At 44.7% G+C, this 25783-nt stretch overlaps 1 protein-coding gene across 2 annotated transcripts in view; it reads left to right on the top strand.

Moving 5' to 3' along the window:
- Positions 1-3052: 3052 nt before the first annotated feature.
- Positions 3053-25783, top strand: part of LOC124036475 (semaphorin-4C-like) — a 126676-nt gene continuing 103945 nt past the window's right edge. For both annotated transcript variants that reach the window (XM_046351116.1, XM_046351117.1), the window contains exon 1: positions 3053-3614. The gene's annotated coding sequence lies outside the window, so the exon portion shown is untranslated. The remainder of the gene's footprint in view (positions 3615-25783) is intronic.

Here is a 25783-nt window from a genome sequence, read left to right on the forward strand (position 1 = left end):
AAAATGTACTTTGCCCAACTGGGATCTTAGTGAAATGGGCCCACCACATTATTTAAATACATTTGATCTATGCCAGAATCGCTTGACGCTACGAAACCCCACTGTCTAGAGATTTCTGTCAAACATATGAACTGACTGAGATGTTTGTCATTTCACTTTGATATTTCTGTAACTGGTATAGGCCAATTTCTGAACATGAGAAAACTATTTACCATGAGTCTGTCAGAAAACAGCACAGGACATAATGCAGTACAATACCTATCCCACTGTGATAACATAAACTACTCTACCTACAGTGTTCATGCAAACATTTTCTTCGCAGTCTATAGTAACCATTATAAAAATCAAATAAAAAATCGAATAAAACTTTGTCACATGCACCGAATACAACCATGAAATGTTTACTTACAAGCCCATAAGACAACAATGAGGTAAAGAAAAATAAGAGTGAAGAAAAAGATTTACTAAATAAACTAAAGTAAAAACTAAAAGAGCAACAATAAAATAACCATACACAGGGGGTACTGATAATGAGTCAATGTGTGGGGGCACTGGTTAGTCGAGGTAATTGAGGTAATATGTACATATAGGTTGGGGTAAAGTGACTATGCATAGATAATAGATAATAAACAGTGAGTAGCAGCAGCGTAAAAAAAGGGGGGGGGGGGTTGATGCAAATAGTCTGGGTAGCCATCTGATTAGCTGTTCAGCAGTTTTTTATGGCTTGGGTGTAGAAGCTTGCTGTGCGGTAGCAGAGGGAACAGTCTTTGACTAGGGAGTCTTTGGCCATTTTTAGGGCCATCCTGTGACACTGCCTGGTATAGAGGTCCTGAAGGGCAGGAAGCTTGGCCCCAGTGATGTACTGGGCCGTGTGCACTACCCTCTGTAGCGCCTTGTGGTTGGAGGTCAAGCAGTTACCAAACCAGGCGGCGATGCAACGGGTCAGGATGCTCTCGATGGTGCAGCTGTAGAACCTTTTCGAGGATCTGAGAACCCATAACAAATAGGGAATAGGCGTTGTCGTGCCCTCTTCACGACTGTCTTGGTGTGTTTGGACCATGATAGTTTGTTGGTGATGTGGACACCAAGGAACTTGAAGCTCTCAACCTGCTCCACTACAGCCCCATCAATGAGAATGTGGAAGTGCTCGGCCATCCTTTTAGTCCACGATCATCTCCTTTGTCTTGATCACGTTGAGGGAGAGGTTGTTGGCCTGGCACCACACTTCCAGATTTCTGACCTCCTCCCTATAGGCTGTCTCATCGATGTCGGTGATCAGGCCTAACAACGCTGTGTCACCGGCAAACTTAATGAAGGTGTTGGAGTCATGCTTGGCCACGCAGTCATGGGTGAACAGGGAGTACAAAAGGGAACTAAGCTCGCACCCTTGAGGGGCCCCCGTGATGAGGATCAAGGTGACAGATGTGTTGTTGCCTACCAAAACCACCTGAGTTTGGCCCATTAGGAAGTCCAGGATCCAGTTACAGAGGGAGGTGTTTAGTACCAGGGTCCTTAGCTTAGTGATCAGCTTTGAGGGCACTATGGTGTTGAACGCTGAACTGTAGTCAATGAACAGTATTCTCACGAAGGTGTTCTTTTTGTCCAGGTGGAAAGGGGCAGTGTTGAGAGCAGTAGAGATTGTGTCATCTGTGGATCTGTTGGGGCAGTATGCAAATTGGAGTGGGTCTATGGTTTCTGGGATGATGATGTTGTTGATGTGAGCCATATGACCAGCCTTTCAAAGCATTTCTTGGCTACAGACATGAGTGCTACGAGTCGGTAGTCATTTGGGCAGGTTACCTTGGTGTTCCTGGGCACAGGGACTATGGTGGTCTGCTTGAAAGATGTAGGTATTACATACTCGGACAGGGACAGGTTGAAAATGTCAGTGAAGACACTTGCCAGTTGGTCATCGCATGCTCGGAGTACAGGTCCTGGTAATCCGTCTGGCCCTGCGGCCTTGTGAATGTTGACCTGTTTAAAGGTCTCGCTCACATCGGCTACGGCGCGTGTGATCACACAGTCGTTCAGGCAGAAGATGTGGTATATTTAATGTAAAAATATGACAATGTTTATACGACCCCCTTTCAAAGCCTCTTATTCACCACTTTCTTGCAGGTACAGTATACCCCTTTTGTACATCAGCGAGTAATGGCAAATTGGGATGGATGGGGGGGTGTTGTTAAATCATGTGGCCAATTTGCATTTCAAATTAGGGAGGTGTTAAACAATGGAAGTGTTAATGATTTTATTGACAAAGATGCAAGGAACCATTCACAAATGCAGGAATCATGACTAGGTCTACAGATGAGTTTTAATTTACCAAGTTGAATTATATATATATATATATTTTTATCCCAATACCATGTTCAGATATACAAAAATCAAAAGCAGGCATGGTAAAATAGTGGGATCTGTGTCTGTATATGAAAGGTATATAAGAAAAACAACCCATCATATTGACATATTGACATCATTATTATGCTTGGCTCACTGTGACAACATAGTTTACAGTGCATATAATGTCAAATGCATTCACATAGGCACACATTAATCACAAATTCCCATACGAAGAGACAAAGAATATGTTTTTGTATGAATCTATTTGTATGAAATGTCATGGGAATGTGGGATTATCAAATCGAGCTCCTTTCCTGTACCTAATAATCGCCCCACCGAATCTGCCAATCGTAATCCCATGTTTTGTATGTTTACTCTTTGAGATCTGTTTTCTTCCCCTCCTTCATGCAATATCGTCATACAATATTTAATCCTTGCTCGTCGTCATCAAACAGACATATATACCTCTATTGTGTTAACAACAAAGTCCACTTCCTACAACAAATTCCAATAATGGTATAATATTCATAGACTATGCATATATTATTCTAATGTCATAGCGTGAAGTTACCATTACTCATCAAAAGGGCAATTCTTCTGTAACGTGACTTTTGGGACTATCGGGTGGCCGAGTCTGGACAATGCACAGGGGGTGTGTTTGGATGGAGACCTGTTTATGCCTTTATATCATCCCTGGTCGGTCCCTACAGTGATACGTACTGCAGAAGTATGTCACACTGCAGTGTAACGGCACACTACTCCACCGGTATTCCACTGGAATATATGCTTGCCAGCGCTACGACCAACTCATATCCCTGTCTCTGCTATTTTACATCTGTAGAAACTTCTACATATCGAGAGTTGTGCAGTTCTGCGTCGGAGAGACGTCAAGAGAGCACCAAAGCCAGGTTTTATATGCTTTGGAAGTGAATCTTATTTGCGAATTATTTCCTCCTTGGTTTCGTATTACAGAGGGAGTGAGTGGATTTGCGCGAGTATCGCTATGTAAACCAACTGCATCATGACATGTTTTACCGATGTTTCGCAAAGAAATCTAAAGGAAAACCGCGAACGAATAGCCTCCAGCTGACATTTGTTAGTATGTGGAATAATTTGTAACTAACTGAATCGTCCGAAAACAAAGCCGAGATAGCGGAAAGGATACGGTATCTGTCGTTAGTTTACGCGGAGGGAACTGACCGGGAGAGTAAAGGCTTTTGCATGATTATCACCACAGCTGCTGAACAGAGGAGCATAAGTGAACGAATACTACGGTAAGTTTGTTGCAGTCATTGCAACATTATTACAATCATATGAGCGTTATCCTGTTGGTTGGATATATTGTGAGACTGCCTAATGTTGGCTTTTTAAAGTAACCGAATAGGGGGAAGAAAATTAGAAAAACATCTGATCCTGTTTTTGGCTTAATCGGCAGGGCTCCAACTGTTGCCCCAAGCTTTAAAGGTAGTCCGGGTTATACGCACACTGTACAATATTTTTAAACCAATTGAATTACGTATTGATTCAACTTTATCTCTGTTTAGTCCACAGTAAACATAGCGCACTGCGGTTGGGAAGCAGTTGGAAGCGAATCAAATGTTTTTTGTTCCGAACCCCCATTTAAATCCTGATTTAGACCATTATATTCGACGCAGTTAGAGATCATCTGGAGAGACGTTTTCCCCATTTTCTCTACATATTCACCATATTCACTCGACTTGTATATTTGATGTGTGTCGCGTTTGTAGTGAGGTATATCATTGGTCCTCTTGGAACAAAACAGAGTCTGTATGCTATTCAAATTCGGGCATAGAGGACCTGAACTGTTATATCCATTTGAATAAATTGGATCGCAAAACAGCCACTGCAATTAGCTTGGATTCGAAAAAACCATCACGTGTCTTAACATACCTATGTTGTTGTCACCTTATCGCTCATTTGGAGAGGACTTTATTTTAACGGTTATTACAGGGATCATCGACTAGATTCAGCCACGGGACGATTTTTTATTGGACGGGTGGTCAGGGGGCCAGAACATAATTACAAATCATTTGTAGACTGCAAAATCAGCGCAAGAAGACCATAATATATCATATTTGACTAAAACATAATAATTTCATACCTTGCTTACATTTGTGTTATCGCATATATCTCTCTATTATGAGTGGGAATACTTTGGAACAGATTGTAAAAATGTAATCACTTGGAGCTGGTGTTCTTACAGTCTTTTGTGTTCAACTATAAAATCAAATCACCAGTGGGCCAAATTCCTCCAGTGGTCCGCCAGTTGGGGAACCCTGCATTATTACAATTATCCAGTTCACAGTGACACATTAATTCGGCCTCTTGTTTTGTCTTGCTTTCTTTTTAACGACAATGAAGTAAGTGTTAGCTTCAGCTGGCTGATTACAGTAATTAGTCTACAGCATGGCCAGACCAGTGTGAGAAGAACGGTTGAACTGACTAGCTGGACATCAAGGTTTGTGCATGGGGATATGTGGTGACTGTATTCCTAACGACTGTTGCAGGTTCCGTTTAGTTCATTACATTTAAGAATATGACTGGGGAAGGGAAAGCTGAAGTTTCTGAAAATGAAGACAACCAGAGTTAAATGGGGAAACCTAGTAAGGTATAGGGAATGGTAAGGATATTATCATGTCATTATACCAATCTCTGTCTTTGTGCGTACATGAGCCACCCCCACGCCGAAATATAATGCAACATGGAAATTACAATGCCCGTCTTGTTAGTGATGTTGATATTTCCAGGGTGTGTATGATCATCAAATCAAATATTATTGGTCACATACACATGGTTAGCAGATGTTATTGGTCACATACACATGGTTAGCAGATGTTATTGGTCACATACACATGGTTAGCAGATGTTATTGGTCACATACACATGGTTAGCAGATGTTATTGGTCACATACACATGGTTAGCAGATGTTATTGGTCACATACACATGGTTAGCAGATGTTATTGGTCACATACACATGGTTAGCAGATGTTATTGGTCACATACACATGGTTAGCAGATGTTATTGGTCACATACACATGGTTAGCAGATGTTATTGGTCACATACACATGGTTAGCAGATGTTATTGGTCACATACACATGGTTAGCAGATGTTATTGGTCACATACACATGGTTAGCAGATGTTATTGGTCACATACACATGGTTAGCAGATGTTATTGGTCACATACACATGGTTAGCAGATGTTATTGGTCACATACACATGGTTAGCAGATGTTATTGGTCACATACACATGGTTAGCAGATGTTATTGGTCACATACACATGGTTAGCAGATGTTATTGGTCACATACACATGGTTAGCAGATGTTATTGGTCACATACACATGGTTAGCAGATGTTATTGGTCACATACACATGGTTAGCAGATGTTATTGGTCACATACACATGGTTAGCAGATGTTATTGGTCACATACACATGGTTAGCAGATGTTATTGGTCACATACACATGGTTAGCAGATGTTATTGTGAGTGTAGTGAAATACTTGTGTGTATGCCTATTTACCACACTTCTCCCGAGCCTGTGTGTGTGTCCATTTGGCAGGCAGGAGAAATGGTGGTGGAAGCAGGCACACTCAGCTCCCTCCCTCCCTCACCGTAGATGTTAAAGTGTCTATAGAGAGTCCGATTTGGCTCCTGCCAGGTTGATCTCTTCATTGTTACCACACAATAGCCCCCACATCCTGCTGCCTGCCCCTCCTCCTAGGCCCAGAACCCCCACTCCTCAGCCCCCTCTCAGCCTCGCAGGCAGTCTCATGGTTGGCCTATAAAGAGCTTTTAATACTGTGAGACCATCATTCTTTAGGTTAAGCAGCGAGAGATGGATTTGTAATGGCTTGGCCACAGCTAGCATGTGTTTGGTTAAGCTGAAGCTGGAGTTAGCTGAGACGTGGGTGCAGAGTGGTGGTTGCATCATGCCTGGGTGGCTGGGACATACTGTAGTCTACATGGAGCACCAACAGATGTCCTGTGTCTGGCTGCTACAGCGTATTCAGTCATCCCTGTGCCACTTGTGACATTTAAATGCATCTGATACTGTAGTGAGGGACCACGCGTGGCAAACAGCCACACAAACACGTGAATGCATGCAAATGACATGGTTAAATACATCTCTTTACCCTCCCCTGATGATGCTAGAGGTGACATAACACCTCCATATATATGCATGACTGGTTTCAGCATGTTTTGTTCGCAGTTTGCAGGCACTGATCTGTTTGATTGAGATTTACTGCACAGCTCAGTGAGCAACAGTTTGATTTTACCTCTGTGCTGCCACAGCAATCTGGGGACGAGATTAAAAAAGAGCCCCTCTCTTCACAAACTGTTTCATTGCTTTCCTTTGGAAGGATTGGACCCTTCTCCATCTTTTACTTTTCATTCCGCTCCTATCCCTCTTTCTCAGTCAGGTCTCCTTTTCCCCTCATTTTGGCCCTGTCTTTCTCCTCCACCTTCCCCCCACTCTGTCCATCCTCTCACCCATTCTCTCTCCATCCTGCCATCCTCTCTCCATCCTGCCATCCTCTCTCCATCCTGCCATCCTCTCTCCATTATCCCATCCTCTCTCCATCCTCCCATCCTCTCTCCATCCTACCATCCTCTCTCCATTATCCCATCCTCTCTCCATCCTCCCATCCTCTCTCCATCCTCCAATCCTCTGATCCTGTCTCCCATCCTCTCTCCATCCTGCCATCCTCTCTCCATTATCCCATCCTCTCTCCATCCTCCCATCCTCTCTCCATCCTCCCATCCTCTCTCCATCCTCCCATCCTCTCTCTATCCTCCCATCCTCTCTCCATCCTCCCATCATCTCTCTATCCTCCCATCATCTCTCTATCCTCCCATCCTCTCTCCATCCTCCCATCCTCTCTCCATCCTCCCATCGTCTCTCCATCCTCCCATCCTCTCTCCATCCTCCCAACCTCTCTCCATCCTCCCATCCTCTCTCCATCCTCCCATCCTCTCTCCATCCTCCCATCCTCTCTCCATCCTCCCATCCTCTCTCCATCCTCCCATCCTCTCTCCATCCTCCCATCCTCTCTCCATCCTCCCATCCTCTCTCTATCCTCCCATCATCTCTCTATCCTCCCATCCTCTCTCCATCCTCCCAACCTCTCTCCATCCTCCAAACCTCTCTCCATACTCCCTTTGTCTCTCCATCCTCCCAACCTCTCTCCATCCTCTCTCCATCCTCCCTATGCCTTCTTCATCCCGGTGTGTAATGAGTGGGATGGTCTTGTATCAGCTCTGTAGCAGGTCAGAGAGGACAAGAGTGCAGTCAGTGCCAGTGGCTGGAGCTGTTATGGTGCGAGGCAGGCCAGCTGAGAGGTCTGTGGAACAGGAGCAGAAGGGTCATCTGGATGTGTGTGTTAGGCCTTAAGAGAAGCGGAAGGGGTTTGGGCTGGAGCTGGACACAGCATTATGTGTAGAGAAGCAGGGGGGGGTCGTATTTTAAGAGCACCATGGAGAGGGCTTGGGGTTGGGGGCTGATATAGGCCTGTGTTTTGATGGTGCTCCCAGAGGCCTGCGTGCTGGAGGGAGGCTGCTCTGTGTGCACAGCTGTGGGCCAGAGAAAGAAACACTCATCGACAGACTGTGAAGTGTGGCTGGGTTCTCTCTGCAGTACACACAAACACACACACACATACTGTCTTGTATAACTAACCTTGTGGGGGACACACATTTCAGTCCCATTCAAAATCATATACCTAACCATAGTTTCTAAACCTAACCCTAGTTCCTATCCCTAAAACTAACCCTGAACCTAATCCTAACACTAATTTGAACCTTAACCCCTAAACCCCATAGATAGCATTTGATCTTGTGGGGACTAACAAAATGTCCCCAGTTGGTCAAAATTTTCATTGTTTACTATCCTTCAGAAATCCCCACAAGTATAGTTACACACACACAAAACTACAGGCCATTACACAGTAGGCCTCAGGGCTGGTTAGGAGAGGAGCGGTCCTGTGAATAAATCACGCTGGTGGTTTCTGGCACCAAGTCTGATTCTACCCTCCTAGCTCTACAAAAGATGAGAAGCTTTGGTCTGTCTTCTTGGTCAAAATACCCAGAGGATGTACACTGTAGTTGGAGTTATTGAGCTTTAGAGAAACCCTCCCACTCTCTACGCAGTTCATAACAAGTCCAGAATTCCGACTGAGGCATTACATTATTTATGGGAGAGAGAGCAGAGGTGGAGAGAGCAATGACCTGCTTCTTTGTTACTAGCTCACCAATACTGACCATCTGCTGTTTCACTGTCCTCCCTCAAGGCTCCCAAACTGTGTGGGTTGGGGGGCCGGGGGTTGGGTCAAGTGCATGTGCAGGTGTTTGTGTTATTTTATGAGCATTTGTGTGTGAGCTTTGCCTGGCATAATGCTATTGGTTTATCGTAGTTTGTGTGTTAAACCTTCTCATAACAGCTTCTTAAAACAACCTTAAATGGGGTCACCTTTTATTTCTTCCATTTCTCTCATCTCAGCATTTGCTTGGTGTGCTCCCCTGAAGCAGCTGGAAGCTAGGTTATATTAGAGACAGTTGGGCAATGATTTCCTTTGTGCCAAAGGCTTGCCAACAAGCTCCGGCTGTATTAGGCCTACGTACTGTGTCTGTGTCCCAAATGGCACCCTATTCCCTATAATGTGCACTACTCTTATGTAGGGAATAGTGTGCCATTTGGAACACATCCATAGTAATTATTCACTGGAATGTTGCTCAGAGAGGAGATTCTTCTGTGGTAGATGGTGGAACTCCTGCTGTTGCTGTTCACCTTGAACAGATGTTTTCAGCAGCCTGTCTTTCTAAAGTGCATTGTGTTTACTGAGCACCAATGTAATGGTTATCTTTTGTACCCTAGTTTATGAGATTTGCCTGTGTGTGTGTGGTTGTTGTGCATGTTGTTGTTGTTGTTGTTGTGTGTGTGTGTGTGTGTGTGGTTGTTGTGCATGTGGTTGTTGTTGTGCATGTGGTTGTTGTGCATGTGGTTGTGTGTGTGTACATGTCTGCGAGTAAACATGGTGGTGCTGGGGTAGGAGTGTGTGTGTATTGTGTCTAGTCTGACTGTGGGCCCTGCAATGTGTATGCAGACTGTGGTCCATGCCGATGAACAGCAGGAGACGAGCCCATTTTCCCAGTTGAGCATCGCAGTTTGTTTTTATTAGAGCCTTTTTGGGCATTGTTCTGTTCCGATATAGTTGCCTTGCCTTCTCGTGTGACTGCTCTACCAAGCCGTTAACAGCAGGAAGTGCCTGGAGCACGCCTGTTACACACACACACACAAACTGTTGCTGGAGAAAAATAACAATAAAAAGTAGCCCTGCAGCTGGTATGGAGCAGGAGCTTAGCCAGGAAGGAGTGAGGCTGAACTGAGTTGAGTTGTAGGCCTTTTCTCCAGGGGAGAGCCGGAGAAAAGAGGAGGAGGAGAGTGGGCAGAGGCACAGGGCCACAGCTTATCACTGGGTCCCACCCTTTAGAGACCCAGCCAAACCCCAGCCAAGTTCCCGCCAAACCCCAGCTGAGCTCCACCATGGCTGGACTGAGACAGCTTTTCTCTCAGGGTGTGGTGAGTTGGTGAGTGGTGTTAGCCTAGCCTAGCGCCTCCTGTTGGCAGCCCAATGTCAGTCCAGTCCAATGTCAATGCTCCCTTTCCCAGCTGCGTAAACTGCAGGCAGGGCCAATGCCAGACCTAGGTCCAATAAAGGGGCTGTTGTTAGGGGTGTTGGGCCCAGGCCCGTCGCTGTGGCGATGGGGGCCCCACAGGGGTGTATGTATGTGTTTGTGTGTATATGTGTTTACCCCCTTGTCCTCCCAGCCTGTAGCAGCCTGACCTCAGACCAGGGGCTGGCTGCACCCTGCAGACCCCATGCTGATTTTTCCAGCCGCTGCACCCTATCTGGCTCACTGAGATGGAGAGGGGGTGAAAGACAAAAGGAAAGAGGGTGAGGGAATTGAGGGAGTGAGAGAGATGGTGAGGAGGGAGAGCAATATTGATAGGGAGAAAGAGAGGGAGTGACGGGAAGGTAGAAAGAGAGGGAGAGACAGGAAGGGAGAGAGGGGGAGGATGAACTCAAAGACCCCAATATATATAGTAGGAAGAGAGACGGAGTGAGAAATGAAGAGGAGGAGTTGAGGGAGATGGAAGAGAGAAATAGGTGACACAGACCTGGGGAGAGGGCAGACAGAGAGAAATGGAGTGAGTGAGGAAGGGCAGACAGAATGTAACGGAGTGAGGGAGGGCAGACAGAGAAATGGAGTGAGGGAGGGTAGACAGAAAGAAATGGAGTGAGGGAGGGCAGGCGGAAAGAAATGGAGTGAGGGAGGGCAGACATAAAGAAATGGAGTGAGGGAGGGCAGACTGAAAGACATGGAGTGAGGGAGGGCAGATTGAAAGAAATGTAGTGAGCGAGGGCAGACAGAAATAAATGGAGTGAGGGAGGGCAGACATAAAATAATGGAGTGAGGGAGGGCAGACAGAAAGAAATGGAGTGAGGGAGGGCAGACAGAAAGACATGGAGTGAGGGAGGGTAGACAGAAAGACATGGAGTGAGGGAGGGTAGACAGAAAGACATGGAGTGAGGGAGGGTAGACAGAAAGACATGGAGTGAGGGAGGGCAGACAGAAAGACATGGAGTGAGGGAGGGACAGACAGGGAGGGCAGACAGAAATGGAGTGAGGGAGGGCAGACAGAAAGACATGGAGTGAGGGAGGGTAGACAGAAAGACATGGAGGAGGGAGGGTAGACAGAAAGACATGGAGTGAGGGAGGGTAGACAGAAAGACATGGAGAAGGGCAGAAAAAGACATGGAGTGAGGGAGGGCAGACAGAAAGAAATGGAGTGAGGGAGGGCAGACAGAAAGAAATGGAGTGATGGGGGAGGGCAGACAGAAAGACATGGAGTGAGGGAGGGCAGACAGAAAGACATGGAGTGAGGGAGGGCAGACAGAAAGACATGGAGTGAGGGAGGGTAGACAGAAAGACATGGAGTGAGGGAGGGTAGACAGAAAGACATGGAGTGAGGGAGAGCAAAGAATTGTCTTGCACATAGATTCTGAGAGAGTTAGATAAGGCTGCACCAGCAGTCAACAATTCCACCATCAATCTCCTACCTAGCTCTCTCCCTCTGCTTTTCTCTCTCCTTTTCTTCTCCCACAATCCCTGTATTTGTAATAGACCCTATCCTGTACCTCCCTCCCTCCCTCCCTCCCTCCCTCCCTCAGCACATAGACACACTGACTCGTAGCATATGGAACAGTATATCTGGGAGATTATTTTTTGTGCCTATTAAGCAGTCTCTTTCTTTCTTGAAAAATGAGAGAGAAAGGCAAACTGTTATTATTATGATATTTTACCAGCACTGAGCCCAGGTCAGGCTCATAGTGGGAGGAGACCTAGACCGTTGGTAGCCGGGAGGAGTGAGTTAGTTATTTTGTGCTCGCCCCCTCCTGCTAAGCTCTTAAACCTGCTGCTTCTACACATCAAAAAATCAATAAAGCGTCTCTTTAAAAGCGGCCTGAGAAATAATGGATGAGAGAGACCGAAATGCATATGGATACCTCCCATCGGTTACCTTTCTACCTCCGTTCTACCTCTTTTTACCCCCTCATCCTCTCTCCTTCTCCTCTCCCTCCCTCTTCTGCTATCCCTCTCTCTCTTCCTCCTCTACCTCTCCCTCCCTCTTCTGCTACCTACCTCTCTCTCTGTCTCTCTGTCTCTGTCTCTCTCTCTCTCTCTGTGTGTGCGCGCACCTGGGAAGCATTTAAGGGGGCCAACCTGTAAAGTTAACACATTCAGTTTGTCCCCTATTAAAACGCTGTGTTCCAGCCTCCGCTGTGCTGAGGTCTATCTACTTATGAACCGTGATTTGTGTGCCAGGATTCAATTCCTTAAATTTGTCATTCCCTCCCTGTGGGAGAGGGCCCTGTTTTTAATTAATTTATGTTGAATGACATTCGCTGTGTGTTTCTGTCTGTGTGTGGCGCTCACATTATTTGGGGTGTGTGTGGCAGTCGGCAACCCAGCAGGGTCTCATGGGTGCGGCCGGTGTGTGTGTGAATGTTGTCTATGTGTGTGTGACCTACTGTGCTGTACTATGTTGTACTATGCTGTGTGGACGTTTCCTTTGTTCTGCTGTGTGTGTTGCTGGTCGTCGACTGCTCCAGCCGGGGTTAACATTACCATTGTCTGCTACGCAATGTAGCGAGCCGCCCTGCAGAGAGAGAGAGCGCTATATTGAGTCTTGTTTCTCTGTGCTGTATGACAGTGCTCACAGTGTTTCTCTGTGCTGTATGACAGTGTTCATAGTGTTTCTCTGTGCTGTATGACAGTGCTCATAGTGTTTCTCTGTGCTGTATGACAGTGCTCATAGTGTTTCTCTGTGCTGTATGACAGTGCTCATAGTGTTTCTCTGTGCTGTATGACAGTGCTCATAGTGTTTCTCTGTGCTGTATGACAGTGCTCATAGTGTTTCTCTGTGCTGTATGACAGTGCTCACAGTGTTTCTCTGTGCTGTATGACAGTGCTCACAGTGTTTCTCTGTGCTGTATGACAGTGCTCATAGTGTTTCTCTGTGCTGTATGACAGTGCTCATAGTGTTTCTCTGTGCTGTATGACCGTGCTCACAGTGTTTCTCTGTGCTGTATGACAGTGCTCATAGTGTTTCTCTGGGCTGTATGACAGTGCTCATAGTGTTTCTCTGTGCTGTATGACTGCTGTATGACAGTGCTCATATTGTTTCTCTGTGCTGTATGACAGTGCTCATAGTGTTTCTCTGTGCTGTATGACAGTGCTCATAGTGTTTCTCTGTGCTGTATGACAGTGCTCATAGTGTTTCTCTGTTCTGTATGACAGTGCTCATAGTGTTTCTCTGTTCTGTATGACCTCATAGTGTTTCTCTGTGCTGTAGTGTTGTTTCTCTGTGCTGTATGACAGTGCTCATAGTGTTTCTCTGTGCTGTATGACAGTGCTCATAGTGTTTCTCTGTTCTGTATGACAGTGCTCATAGTATTTCTCTGTGCTGTATGACAGTGCTCACAGTGTTTCTCTGTGCTGTATGACAGGTGCTCATAGTGTTTCTCTGTTCTGTATGACAGTGCTCATAGTGTTTCTCTGTTCTGTATGACAGTGCTCATAATGTTTCTCTGTGCTGTATGACTGCTGTATGACAGTGCTCATAGTGTTTCTCTGTGCTGTATGACTGCTGTATGACAGTGCTCATAGTGTTTCTCTGTGCTGTATGACTGCTGTATGACAGTGCTCATAGTGTATCTCTGTGCTGTATGACAGTGCTCATAGTGTTTCTCTGTGCTGTATGACAGTACTCATAGTGTTTCTCTGTGCTGTATGACAGTGCTCATAGTGTTTCTCTGTGCTGTATGACAGTGCTCATAGTGTTTCTCTGTTCTGTATGACAGTGCTCATAGTATTTCTCTGTGCTGTATGACAGTACTCATAGTGTTTCTCTGTGCTGTATGACAGTGCTCACAGTGTTTCTCTGTTCTGTATGAGTGCTCATAGTGTTTCTCTGTGCTGTATGACAGTGCTCATAGTGTTTCTCTGTGCTGTATGACAGTGCTCATAGTGTTTCTGGGCTGTATGACAGTGCTCATAGTGTTTCTCTGTGCTGTATGACTGCTGTATGACAGTGCTCATAGTATTTCTCTGTGCTGTATGACAGTGCTCACCATGTTTCTCTGTGCTGTATGACAGTGCTCATAGTGTTTCTCTGTGCTGTATGACAGTGCTCATAGTGTTTCTCTGTGCTGTATGACAGTGCTCATAGTGTTTCTCTGTTCTGTATGACAGTGCTCATAGTGTTTCTCTGTGCTGTATGACAGTGCTCATAGTGTTTCTCTGTGCTGTATGACAGTGCACACCGTGTTTCTCTGTGCTGTATGACAGTGCTCATAGTGTTTCTCTGTGCTGTATGACAGTGCTCATAGTGTTTCTCTGTGCTGTATGACAGTGCTCACAGTGTTTCTCTGTGCTGTATGACAGTGCTCATAGTGTTTCTCTGTGCTGTATGACAGTGCTCATAGTGTTTCTCTGTGCTGTATGACAGTGCTCATAGTGTTTCTCTGTTCTGTATGACAGTGCTCATAGTGTCTGTTGTTTGAGCTCCATAGTACATCACCAGCTGATGGACACTTGCTGCATATTGTGGGGAACCAGTCCCCCACAACCTCCTATGGTGTTGTGCATTGCACAGATTCTATGTGAGCGTGTGTCTCTCACAGTGGTTTATCTACATTGAAATGTGGCTGTGTGTGTGTGCTTGTGAGTATGTGTGTGCGTGTACGTCGTGTGCGTTGTGACTTCAGCGAGTCCACAGTGCCTTATCGACAGGTTTATGAGTCCTTTTCAGTGTGTTTTTCTCAGAAGGCGAATTAAGATGCAGAGTCACTGATAGACTGAGTCATCCTGACAGCAGCAGGGAGGGAGAGGGCTGAGCGACTGTACACACTGATCCCCATCTATTGATCTTTATTTCCCCTATTACTCTCACTCTCTAGCTCTCTCTCTCTCTCCCTCTAGCTTTTTACATTCGTTACAATGAAGTCATTTTTGTGCTTTTAATGATGCAACTATTGGGCCTATAAAAGTATTTTAAAATAAAACATCGCTCACTCACACGAGCCTGCTGTCCTCAATCCCACCTGGTCCATGCACAATGAGAACATCATGAGAGGTGGTGGTGTGATTCAGTGTATTGGACCAGTCAGCCCAGTAGCAGCAGCAGTATATAGCAGCAGCAGTATATAGCAGCAGTAAATAGGAGCAGCAGTAAATAGCAGCAGCAGTAAATAGCAGCAGCAGTATATAGCAGCAGCAGTATATAGCAGCAGCAGTATATAGCAGCAGCAGTATATAGCAGCAGCAGTATATAGCAGCAGCAGTATATAGCAGCAGCAGGATAGAGCGGCAGCAGTATATAGCGGCAGCAGTATATAGCAGCAGCAGTCAATAGCAGCAGCAGTCAATAGCAGCAGCAGTCAATAGCAGCAGCAGGATATAGCGGCAGCAGTATATAGCGGCAGCAGTATATAGCAGCAGCAGTATATAGCAGCAGCAGTATATAGCAGCAGCAGTATATAGCAGCAGCAAGATATAGCAGCAGCAGTCAATAGCGGCAGCAGTCAATAGCAGCAGCAGGATATAGCAGCAACAGTATATAGCAGCAGTATATAGCAGCAGCAGTATATAGCAGCAGCAGGATATAGCAGCAGCAGTCAATAGCGGCAGCAGTATATAGCAGCAGCAGTATATAGCGGCAGCAGTATATAGCAGCAGCAGTATATAGCAGCAGCAGTATATAGCGGCAGCAGGATATAGCGGCAGCAGTATATAGCGGCAGCAGTATATAGCAGCAGCAGTATATAGCAGCAGCATATAGCAGCAGCAGTATATAGCGGCAGCAGGATATAGCGGCAGCAGTATATAGCGCAGCAGTATATAGCGGCAGCAGTATATAGCAGTAGCAGTATATAGCGGCAGCAGGATATAGCGGCAGCAGTATATAGCGGCAGCAGTATATAGCGGCAGCAGGATATAGCAGCAGCAGGATATAGCAGCAGCAGGATATAGCAGCAGGAGTATATAGCGGCAGGGATATAGCGGCATATAGCGGCAGCAGTATATAGCAGCAGCAGGATATAGCGGCAGCAGGATATAGCGGCAGCAGGATATAGCGGCAGCAGTCAATAGTGGCAGCAATCAATAGCAGCAGCAGTGTATAGCAGCAGTAAATAGCAGCAGCAGTAAATAGCAGCAGCAGTAAATAGCAGCAGCAGTAAATAGCAGCAGCAGTATATAGCAGCAGCAGTATATAGCAGCAGTATATAGCAGCAGCAGTATATAGCAGCAGTAAATAGCAGCAGCAGTATATAGCAGCGGCAGTATATAGCAGCAGCAGGATATAGCAGCAGCAGTATATAGCGGCAGCAGTATATAGCAGCAACAGTATATAGCAGCAACAGTATATAGCAGCAGTAAATAGCAGCAGCAGTATATAGCAGCAGCAGGATATAGCAGCAGCAGTATATAGCGGCAGCAGTATATAGCAGCAGCAGTATATAGCAGCAGCAGTCAATAGCAGCAGCAGTCAATAGCAGCAGCAGTATATAGCGGCAGCAGTATATAGCGGCAGCAGGATATAGCGGCAGCAGGATATAGCAGCAGCAGGATATAGCAGCAGCATATAGCAGCATATAGCAGCAGGAGTATATAGCAGCAGCAGTATATAGCGGCAGCAGGATATAGCGGCAGCAGGATATAGCGGCAGCAGTATATAGCGGCAGCAGTCAATAGTGGCAGCAATCAATAGCGGCAGCAGTGTATAGCAGCAGCAGCAGTATATAGCAGCAGCAGGATATAGCAGCAGTAAATAGCAGCAGCAGTATATAGCAGCAGCAGGATATAGCAGCAGCAGTATATAGCAGCAGCAGGATATAGCAGCAGCAGGATATAGCAGCAGCAGGATATAGCAGCAGCAGGATATAGCAGCAGCAGGATATAGCAGTAGCAGGATATAGCAACAGCAGTATATAGCAGCAATTTATAGCATCAGTAAATAGCATATAGCAGCAGCAGTATATAGCAACAGCAGGATATAGCAGCAGGATATAGCATCAGTAAATAGCATATAGCAGCAGCAGTATATAGCAGTAGCAGGATATAGCAGTAGAAGGATATAGCAGCAGCAGTATATAGCATCAGTAAATAGCATCAGTAAATAGCATATAGCAGCAGCAGTATATAGCAACAGCAGGATATAGCAGCAGCAGTATATAGCAGCAGTAGTATATAGCAGCAGTAGTATATAGCAGCAGCAGTATATAGCAGTATATAGCAGCAGTAGTATATAGCAGCAGCAGTATATAGCAGCAGTAGTATATAGCAGCAGTAGTATATAGCAGCAGTAAATAGCAGCAGCAGGATATAGCAGCAGCAGGTTATAGCAGCAGTATATAGCAGCAGCAGTATATAGCAGCAGCAGTATATAGCAGCAGCAGTATATAGCAGCAGCAGGATATAGCAGCAGCAGTATATAGCAGCAGCAGGATATAGCAGCAGCAGTCAATAGCAGCAGCAGTCAATAGCAGCAGCAGTATATAGCAGCAGCAGTATATAGCAGCAGCAGGATATAGCAGTAGCAGGATATAGCAACAGCAGTATATAGCAGCAGGATATAGCATCAGTAAATAGCATATAGCAGCAGCAGTATATAGCAGTAGCAGGATATAGCAGTAGAAGGATATAGCAACAGCAGTATATAGCATCAGTAAATAGCATCAGTAAATAGCATATAGCAGCAGCAGTATATAGCAGCAGCAGTATATAGCAGCAGCAGTATATAGCATCAGTAAATAGCATCAGTAAATAGCATATAGCAGCAGCAGGATATAGCAACAGCAGGACATAGCAGCAGCAGTATATAGCAGCAGTAGTATATAGCAGCAGCAGTATATAGCAGCAGTAGTATATAGCAGCAGTAGTATATAGCAGCAGCAGTATATAGCAGCAGTAGTATATAGCAGCAGCAGTATATAGCAGCAGTAGTATATAGCAGCAGTAGTATATAGCAGCAGTAAATAGCAGCAGCAGGATATAGCAGCAGCAGGTTATAGCAGCAGCAGTATATAGCAGCAGCAGTATATAGCAGCAGCAGTATATAGCAGCAGCAGTATATAGCAGCAGCAGTAAATAGCAGCAGCAGTATATAGCAGCAGTAGTATATAGCAGCAGCAGTATATAGCAGCAGTAGTATATAGCAGCAGCAGTATATAGCAGCAGTAGTATATAGCAGCAGGAGTATATAGCAGCAGTAGTATATAGCAGCAGTAGTATATAGCAGCAGCAGGTTATAGCAGCAGCAGGATATAGCATATAGCAGCAGCAGTATATAGCGTATAGCAGCAGCAGTATATTGCATATAGCAGCAGCAGTATATATCAGCAGTATATAGCATATAGCAGCAGTAAATAGCATATAGCAGCAGCTGTATATAGCAGCAGCATATAGCAGTAGTATACAGCATATAGCAGCAGTATATAGCAGCAGCATATAGCAGTAGTATATAGCATATAGCAGCAGCAGTATATAGCAGCAGCAGTATATAGCAGCAGCAGCATATAGCATATAGCAGCAGTATATAGCAGCAGCATATAGCAGTAGTATATAGCATATAGCAGCAGCAGCATATAGCAGTAGTATATAGCATATAGCAGCAGCAGTCAATAGCAGCAGCAGTATATAGCAGCAGCAGTTTAAAGCAGCAGCAGTATATAGCAGCAGCAGTATATAGCAGCAGCAGGATATAGCAGTAGCAGGATATAGCAGCAGTAGTATATAGCAGCAGCAGTATATAGCAGCAACAGGATATAGCAGCAGCAGTATATAGCAACAGCATTATACAGCAGCAGCAGGATATAGCAGCAGCAGGATATAGCAGCAGTAGGATATAGCAGCAGTAAATAGCAGCAGCAGGATATAGCTGCAGCAGGATATAGCAGCAGCAGGATATAGCAGCAGGATATAGCTTATAGCAGCAGCAGTATATAGCATATAGCAGCAGCAGTATATAGCTTATAGCAGCAGCAGTATATTGCATATAGCAGCAGCAGTATATATCAGCAGTATATAGCATATAGCAGCAGTAAATAGCATATAGCAGTAGTATATAGTATATAGCAGCAGTATATAGCAGCAGCATATAGCAGTAGTATATAGCATATAGCAGCAGCAGGATATAGCAACCGTATATAGCATATAGCAGCAGCAGCATATAGCAGCAGAGGCAGTAATTGGAACTGGTCTATTGATTTATTGGCAAGCAGGATAATGTGGTGTTAGGGTTCTCTCCCATCGCTTATTAAATCAATGGACTGCAAAGGAGGGCAGCGCTTAGCTTAGCACAGGAATCTCTCTCTTCATCTTCCTCTCTCTCTCAATCTCTCCTACCATCTCCCTCTGTTTCTTTCTTTCCAAATCTCAAAGGGTGGCTACATTGAAGAATCTCAAATATAAACTATCCTCTGTTGTTTTTACTAACTTCTTATAGATTGATACATACCACAACATCCTCCTCCTCTTGTCTCCTAGTGGTTGCTGTCTTTTGAAAGAGGAGAGCAATTTCCGATCATTACTGAGGGCCTTTCGCAATCTAAACAGCATTTAATAGCTGGCGTTAACTTTAACTTCTTATGGCTGAGGGCAGTATTGAGTAGCTTGGATGAATAAGATGCCCAGAGGTGCCCAGAGTAAACTGCCTGCTACTCAGTCCCAGAAGCTAAGATATGCATATTATTAGTGGATTTGGATAGAAAACACTCTGAAGATTACTTCTATACATCGTTTGACATGTTTCTATGGACTGTAACGGAACTTTTTGACTTTTTGTCTGCTCCTAGTGATAGCGCATCATGAATTTGTATTTGTGAACTGAACGCACTCACAAAAGGAGGTATTTGGACATAAATTCTAGACATTATCGAACAAAACAAACATTTATTGTGGAACTGTGATTCCTGGGAGTGCATTCTGATGAAGATCATCAAAGGTAAGTTAATATTTATAATACTATTTCTGACTTCTGTTGACTACACAACATGGCGGATATCTGTTTGGGTTGTTTTGGTCTCTGAGTGCCGTACAGATTATAGCATGGTGTGCTTTTTCCATAAAGTTTTTTTGAAATCTGACACAGCGGTTGCATATTAAGGAGAAGTGTATCTATAATTCCGTGCATAATAGTTGTATCTATTATCAATGTTTATTATGACTATTTCTGTAAATTGATGTGGCTCACTGCAAAATCACCGGATGTTTTGGAACTACTGAACGTAACGCTCCAATGTAAACTGAGATTTTTTAAAATATAAATATTCACTTAATCGAACAAAACATACATCTATTGTGTAACATGAAGTCCTATGAGTGTCATCTGATGAAGATCAAAGGTTAGTGATTAATTTCATCTATATTTCTGCTTTTTATGACTCCTCTCTTTGGCTGGAAAAATGGCTGTGTTTTTCTGTGACTTGGCTCTGACCTAACATAATCGTTTGGTTTGCTTGCGCTGTAAAGCCTTGAAATCGGACACTGTGGTGGGATTAACAAGAAGTGTATCTTTAAAATGGTGTAAAATACTTGTATGTTTGAGTAATTTTAATTATGGGATTTCTGTTGTTTTGAATTTGGCGCCCTGCACTTTCACTGGCTGTTGTCATATCGATCCCGTTAGCGGGATCTCGGCCCAAAGAGGTTCATCATTTCACACAGTGCATTCAGGACATTGATTCTCTAAGCTCTCCCCCAATGTAAATTGATAAGAGAGAGGGAGAGAGAGAAAATGAGAATGAGAGCAAGAGATATAGAGAGGAGAGAAATAGAGGAGGACTGTGTTAAAGTGTGTTTTATCTGATCACAGAGTCTATCTCTAGTCCATCAGCTACTCAGTTACAGACCCACTGATTCCATCATAACCTGAAATATACCCAGTGTACTCGTTGGTATGGTGTGCATCTAAAATGGCACCCTATTCCCTACAGTCAAATCTACTGCACTAGACAGTGCATTTCAGGAAGTATTCAGACCCCTTCCACATTTTGTTACGTTATAACCTTATTCTAAAATAAAAAATGTTCCTCAGCAATCTATACACAATACCCCATAATGAAAAAGCGAAAACAGGTTTTTAGAAATGTTTGTAAATGTCGTAAAATAAAAAAACTGATACCTTATTTACATAAATATTCAGACCCTTTTCTATGAGACTCGTAATTGAGCTCAGGTGCATCCTGTTTCCATTGAACATCCTTGAGATGTTTCTATAACTTGATTGGAGTCCACCTCTGGTACATTCAATTGATTGGACATGATTTGGAAAGGCACATACTTGTCTATATAAGGTCCCACAGTTGACAGTGCATATCACAGCAAAAAGCCATGAGGTCAAAGGAATTGTCCGTAGATCTCCAAGACAGAAATGCGTCAAGGGACATATCTGGGGAAGGGTAGCAAAAAATGTCTGCAGCATTGAAGGTCCCCAAAAACACAATGTCCTCCATCATTCTTAAATTAAGGTTTGGAACCAACAAGTCTCTTCCTGGCCGCTCGGCCAAACTGAGCAATCGGGGGGAAAAGAGCCATGGACAGGGAGTTGGAGATGGAAGAACCTTCCAGAAGGACAACCTTCTGCAGCACTCCACCAATCAGGCCAGTATGGTATAGTGGCCAGAGGAAAGCCACTCCTCAGTAAAAGGAACATGACAACCCAAAGTTTGTTTGCCAAAAAGGTACCTAAAAGGTATCTAAAGGACTCTCAGACAATGAGAAACAAGATTCTCTGGTCTAATAAAACCAAGATTGAACTCTTTGGCCTGAATGCCAAGCGTCACAACTGGAAGAAACCTGGCACCATCCCTACAGTGAAGCATGGTGGTGGTAGCATCATGCTGTGGGAATGTTTTTCAATGGCAGCGTCTGGGAGACTAGTGAAGATCAAAGGAAAAGATGAACGGAGCTAAAGTACAGAGAGATCCTTGATGAAACCCTGCTCCAGAGCGCTCAGGACCTCAAACTGGGGCCTTCAAACAGGACAATGACCCTCAGCACACAGCCAGGACAATGCAGGAGTGGCTTCGGGACAAGTCTCTGAATGTCCTTGAGTGGCCCAGCCGGAGCCCGGACGTGAACCTGATCGAACATCTGTGGAGAGACCTGAAAATAGCTGTGCAGTGACACTCCCCATCCAACTTGACAGAGCTTGAGAGGATCAGCAGGTAGCCTAGTGGTTAGAGCGATGTGCCAGTAAGCAAACGGCTGCTGGTTTAAATCCCTGAGCTGACGAACTAACAATCTGTCGTCCTGCTCCTGAACAGGGCAGTTAACCTACTGTTCCCCAGTAGGCTGTCATTGTAAATAAGAATTTGTTATTAACTGACTAGAAAATGCGAGAAACTCCCAAATACAGGTGTGCCAAGCTTCTATTGTCATACCCAAGAAGACTCGATGCTGTAATTGCTCCCAAAGGTACTTCAACAAAAACAAAGTCAAGGGGTCTGAATACTTTCCGAATACACTGTATAGGGAATGGGTTGCCTTTTGGGACGCAGATATTGAGAATGACACTCACAATGAAGTTGCACTTGGGCTGGAAGGCATATGTTCCACAGGTAGGTGTTGTAGCACTGCAGGAAGCGGATGTAGTTGAAGCTCCTTCTGTGGGAGGGGAGATTAGAGGAGAATGAAGCCATGTGGAGACTGAAGGGTGTCAATAGGGCCGCAACCATGGACTAGAAGGTTAGACCAGGAATATAGATTAAGGCCTCAAGGTACGCAGTGTTACAGATTTTCTCTTCTCTCTGGTTAATTATTTTAATTAGTCTCATATAATTGATTGATTCATATCATTGATTGGGCACAGAGACCACTCTGTTGTTTCCCCAGGTATGAATCAGAGCCTGATTTGAAGAGAAAGGATGAAAAACAGCATTGCTGCCGACCAGTGGAGGTTCTAGCTTGTATGGCTCCCTGGGGAACCACCCCTTCAGCACCTGTCACGTTCGTCGTGGTAGCGTGGTATGCGTACATTCTCTTTCAATGAATGAAACACTTAACAAAACCAACAAACGAAACGTGAAGCTATACAACTTAGTTCAGACAGGCAACTAAATATAGTCAAGATCCCACAACACAAATGTGGAAAATGGCTACCTAAATATGATCCCCAATCAGAAACAATGATAAACAGCTGTCTCTGATTGGGAATGATTTCAGGCCAACATAGACATACAAAAACCCCTAGACATACAAAAACTAGAGTACCCACCCTAGTCACACCCTGACCAAAGCAAAATATATTGAATTCCCCGCAAACCTGAACCTATAGGGGAGGGTCCGGGTGGGCATCTACCCTCGGTGGCGGCTCCGGTTCTGGACGCAGCCCCACCTCTTTATGCTGATCCCTCCGCCTTTGTAGAACCGGACCGTTGATCATTGCCGGAGGCTATGGGCTGCAGCTCGATGCTAGAGGCCCCGGACTGGGGATCATCGCTGAAGACACCGGACTGTGGAGGCGCACTGGAGGTCTGATGCGTGGTGCCGGCACTGGTGGTACCAGGCTGGTGACATGCTCCTTCGGGCGAGTGCAGGGAGGAGGCACAGGACGTACTGGACTGTGGAGGCGCACTGGAGGTCTGATGCGTGGGACCGGTACAGGTGGCACCGGGCTGATGACACACACCTCAGCACGCCCGCTCTGCAGCGCTCTCAATGCCAGCACCTCTCTCCGGAATCTTGCGTCAAGCTCCTCATTCGACTCCCTGACTGGCTCCATGTGCCCCCCCTGACTGCCTCTCGTGCTTGGTCCGTTGAGCTATCTCCACTTTCGCTGCCTCTATCTCCTCCTTAGGACAGCGATACTCCCCGGCCTGCGTCCAGGGTCCTTTTCCATCCAGGATCTCCTCCTAAGTCCAATCCTCCTGTACACGCTGCTTGGTCCATTTTTGGTGGGATCTTCTGTCACGTTCGTCGTAAGGATCGGATCGATGCGCAGTGTGGTATGCGTACATTCTCTTTTAATTAATGAAACACTTAACAAAAACAACAAAACCAACGAACGAACCGTGAAGCTATACAACGTAGTGCAGACAGGCAACTAAACATAGTCAAGATCCCAAAACACAAATGTCAGGGCGTGACAGCACCAACTGTCATTTTTATTCAGACATGTGGAACAACACAAATAAATAATAATAACATTTAAAACTATATAAAAATATATACACAAATAAGACTCATAAATATCAAATAGAAGTAACAAGGAAAGGCTTTATTAAATAGTACCCGCAAAAAACACCAGTCTCAACATGAACAGTGAAGAGGCGACTCCGGGATGCTGGCCTAGGCAGTGTTGCAAAGAAAAAGCCATTTCTCAGACTGGCCAATAGAAATAAAATATTAAGATGGCCAAAAGAACACAGACACTGGACAGAAGAACTCTGCCAAGAAGGCTAGGATCCCGGAGTCGCCGCTTCACTGTTGACGTTGAGACGGGTGTTTTGCGGGTACTATTTGATGAAGCTGCCAGTTGAGGATTTGTGAGGCGTTTGTTTCTCAAACTAGACACTCTAATGTACTTGTCCTCTTGCTCAGTTGTACACCGAGGCCTCCCACTCCTCTTTATATTCTGATTAGATCCAGTTTGCTCTGTTCTGTGAAGGGAGTAGTACACAGTCTTGTATTGAATCTTCAGTTTCTTGGCAATTTTTCACATGGAATAGCCATAATGTATCAGAACAAGAATAGACTGACACATTTCAGAAGAAAGTTATTTGTTTCTGGCCATTTTGAGCCTGTAATAAAACCCACAAATGCTGATGCTCCAGATACTCAACTAGTCTAAAGAAGCCAGTTGTATTGCAACTTTAATCAGGACAGCAGTTTTCAGCTGCGCAAACATAATTGCAAAAGGGTTTTCTTTTGACCAATTAGCCTTTTAAAATGATCAGCTTGAATTAGCTAACACAACGTGTCATTGGAACACAGGTTGCTGATAATGGGCCTCTATACGCCTATGTAGATATTCCATTTAAAAAATCAGCAATTTCCAGCTACAATAGTCATTTACAACATTAGCCATGTCTACACTGTATTTCTGATCAATTTGATGTTATTTTAATGGACAACAAAATGTGCATTTCTTTCAAAAACAATGACATTTCTAAGTGACCCCAAACTTTTGAACGGTAGTGTAAATACAAATCAAAAAGATCATCAAATTATTACACTATTACCCTATTGCTAACAACACACAAATAAAACTTAATTGCACAAATCCTATATCACACAAATACACAAATAGAATAATACACTTATAAAGAAGAGAACCTTATTATTACACTATTGCACTCCAAACAAGAAACACACAATCTAAATTGCACAACTGCCATCTAAACCCTGACCTTTCTTGCCTTCCTTAATGCAAAGTCATCAATTTCATCATCATCATAAGAAATCTGCCCAGCAATTGCATGGTTAATACTGATGAAAGCAGGGCCAAAAAGGCGTTCCTGTGACATGGTGGAACTCGGGTAGGATTTGATGAGCTTCAGCTTTGAAAAGCTCCTCTCTGCTTCAGCTACGGTCACTGGAAGAGTAAGACAATTTCCGAGAGCTCCCTTTCGTGTATAAATATCAGCAGCTCAACCAGGGTCATGGTCTTCGATGGCAAGTCAGGCAAGTTCTTCCATTCCTGTGCAAGCTCTCTGCCATCCATGTCTGAGTGTTCTTTATAGTGCAGTGTCATACTAAGGGCCAAACATTGTTCTGTCAGCTCCTCATTTGAGAGACTTTGGAATGTTGACACCACTCCAAACTTCTCTCCCACATTTTCCAATGTGGG

Source organism: Oncorhynchus gorbuscha, linkage group LG05 (assembly GCF_021184085.1).
Source record: "Oncorhynchus gorbuscha isolate QuinsamMale2020 ecotype Even-year linkage group LG05, OgorEven_v1.0, whole genome shotgun sequence".
Lineage (NCBI taxonomy): Eukaryota > Metazoa > Chordata > Actinopteri > Salmoniformes > Salmonidae > Oncorhynchus > Oncorhynchus gorbuscha.